The sequence below is a fragment of the Belonocnema kinseyi genome, chromosome 2 (assembly GCF_010883055.1).
Source record: "Belonocnema kinseyi isolate 2016_QV_RU_SX_M_011 chromosome 2, B_treatae_v1, whole genome shotgun sequence".
In the NCBI taxonomy this organism is placed as follows: Eukaryota; Metazoa; Arthropoda; class Insecta; order Hymenoptera; family Cynipidae; genus Belonocnema; species Belonocnema kinseyi.
This window is the reverse complement of record NC_046658.1, coordinates 63,032,157-63,035,598: the sequence shown is the minus strand read 5'-3', so window position 1 is coordinate 63,035,598 and position 3,442 is coordinate 63,032,157.

Genomic DNA, 3,442 nt, shown 5'->3' with positions numbered 1-3,442 from the left:
GTGTTTCGTTGTGCTAAAGTTGGGTTTAATTCTGTCTTTACAAATTAAATTCTCAATATTTTGCAAATGATTCTTGTAATACTAACTAGAAAGATTTTCTGAACGACAAATAAGTGGTGTGGCACTGCCATACCCCGCCAGGCCTCGACTACACCACTGCTTAATTGTTCTTAAGGCTGAAAATGTGGATAGTGGGTCTTCGTTATTGAATCTTGAAATATTAAGGGCCTTTGAAAAAATTAGATTACGGTTAAGGCAAGGGGCTTTTTACATTATGAAACCTATTATTGCAGTTTGCGTAAATTTTATGTGGTAATTCTAAATTATCAAATAAATTTATAAAAATGCAGTTTTTTTGCAATATACGACACTGAGAAAGATAGTAAACAAGAAAGTTCTTCTTCTTACAATTTTCTAAAAGAACATACGGAAAAATTTCAATTTTTTAGCATTATTTAGTATTTTATACAACTCTAACCACAAAATCTCAACTTTGACATGATTTTTTCGACTTTCGTGATATAAAATACTGTTCGATATTTGTGTGAAAGGTGCTTTTGCAGTATAGTTCTAGAATTTAAATTGTTCTCTTCCTAAAAATGTTCCCTTAGATTTGCTTAGTTCCTACACCAAACTTACGGAAGACTTACAACTTCCTAGGACAATAGGGAACGTTTAAGACAATTTTCAATTTTTTGGTCGGAGAACAGTTCTAATTTTATTATATTAAGCTATACATCTCTACGGCTCTAGAAATTAGTTATTTTTCTTTTTACAGTGTTTCTTTAGATTTACCTAATTTCTACTCCCAGGTTTGGAAGATTTGAAAATTTTTAGGAAAAACAGAAAATCATTTACAACATTTTGAATTTTTTAAAGTAAAAATGTAGATTTCAGTGAGGGTGGTCTATAAATCAGTAAAGCAGATTGAGATTGTAAACACAATAATTGTTGTAAAAATAAACGGATTATTTCGAAACCATTTTTTTAAAGATTTAAAATTTGAAAATTTAAAAGAAATAAAATTTCTTTCTTGAAAAGAACAACGCCCAAGATGAAAAAAAGCAATAAGAAAAAAACGTTGCTTTTTGTAAAAAATAATAAGAGTGGGACGATGGTCGTGGGGGCTAAAGCGTAGGCTTTGGACCCACTCCTTCGGCTTTTGCGGGTTCGATTCCCGTCTCGCACTCTGGAAGAGTCTCGGTGGCCCATGCGGTGAACACTAGCCTAGCAAGGGAGTTGTTCATCTCCGGAGAGTCGTGGGACCGGTACCTCTAGAGAAAAAGGTTTTCTCTAAGTACTTAAGGCTGTTGCTCTTGGTGGTTCGGAACCCACCTTAAACTGTAGGTCCCCCTTCCACCACCAAGTAAGTGTGTGGAGGGTGTGTAAAGGAATAGAGAAGGTGTAAGAAAAATGTAAGCCCTTAGGGGACACATTAGAAACTTCCATCTCAAAATGATGAAAAATGAAAAATTTAATTTTTGCATGAAAGTATGCAAGTTACAAAAAAAGATAAACAGAAGAATGTGCTTTAAAAAACAGAGCTGAAAATTGCTTATTAATCATTTTTTGATCATCTGCAAATGTTATACAAATTACTTTTTGATAAGACGCGTATTTTTTTTTTTAGTAGTGAAAAACAACATTAAAAATAAAATGGAAAATGTATGGAAAAAAATCAAAAGATACGATCAAAAAATGTGTAGACATAAGTTGTCCACCTCAAAAAGATATACAATATTGTTATGATTTATTGCTTTTTCATTATTTAGTATTGAGAAAGTATTTGAATTTTCTGTAATTTGGCACCACAGTTTTTTAACTGATCTCCACGTTTTGAGACCCCCTAAAGCCGAAAATCAAGTTTTGGCGATGGCGTTTGTCTGTATGTCCGGCCGTCCATGAAAACGATAACGTTTAAAACATAAAAAGATAAAATCGAGTTTTTGCACACTTTTTTAGTTCCTAAAAGAAATAACGAATTTGTTAACTACCATTTCTTGATCAACACTTGTGGTTTTATCCGTAAAAAATGATGTCTTAAAATCGAATATTCTATTTTTACGGCAAACGACGGCAGATAATTGAAATAAGATGATAAATGGAATTGAATCTCTTTAAAAAAAGTCTATATTTTTTGTTTGAACCATTTTTTGATTTTGTGCATCGAAAATGAATAAGTTGAAAATTCTTAATTTCAAGCTAAATGACGACAGCTAAGTAGAAAAGTTAAGACAAAATATTTGTAGCTTTTTGAAATACTCATAATTTTTCTCTCAACTCTTTTTTTATGAGACTCGATATTTTGGTTTCATTTATCAAAAACTCTATGAAAGATATCGAACATTCCAATTTCAGCGTTAAGAAATTCCTGCAACGTTTCTTTGAACCATTTTTTAACAAAACGCCTCGTCTTTAATTTATTTTTTGAAATTTATATGCAACAATAAAAAATTTTCACATTACGCCAAAACGCGCGAGATAGTAAAAAGTCTAAAAGAAGAGACGCGAGCGTAGCGCCCGATGAGAATGTGCCCGCACAGCAGGCAGATTTTTCTTCTTATAGATGCTCTCTTTGGATTCTACGTAGTAACTTTCTTGACAGGAGGGAGATTCAAACATCATACGATCTACAGAAAATGCTTTGAAAAATCTTGATTAATTCAGAATATAAATAGGGATAACAAGAAAAATGTGTAACTCGTCCTACAGGGAAATAAAAAAAGTATATACTAGGCAGTCTGATAAGTACCTGAAAATTCTAAGAGATGGCATTAGTATTCACTAATGTGAACCATTTTCGTCGAGTTTGATCCTTCAAATGACGCCTGTCAAATCTTCAGCCATTTATGTTTACGCATTTACAAGTTACAGCACTGAGAAGCGACGAACCTCCGAGTTTTTTTTAATATGGAAATATCTGAGTTTCGAATTTTGATCAAACACTACTATCTTCGCAAGAAAACGATATCCGAGACCAAGGCCAAGCTGGATAAGTATTACCCGGATTCTGCACCGTCGACTGGAACTATTCATAAGTGGTTTACCGAGTTTCGTTGTGGCCGTACGAGCACAGTTGATGCTGAACGATCTGGGTGCCCAAAAGAGGTCACTACACCAGAAAATGTCAAAAAAATCCATGATGTGATGTTGAATGATCCCAAAGTGAAATTAAGAGAGGTAGCTAATGCTCTAGGCATATCATTGGAACGTGTGGGCAATATCGTGCATTCAGTTTTGGACATGAAGAAGCTCTGCACGCGATGGGTGCCGCGTTTGCTCACAGTGGACCAAAAACGAATTCGTGTGACAACTTCCCAGCAGAATTTGGCTTTATTTACGCGTAAGCCGACCGAGTTTTTGCGCCGATTCATAACTATGGATGAAACCTGGATCCACTACTACACTCCTGAGTCAACGCAACAGGCAAAACAGTGGGTTC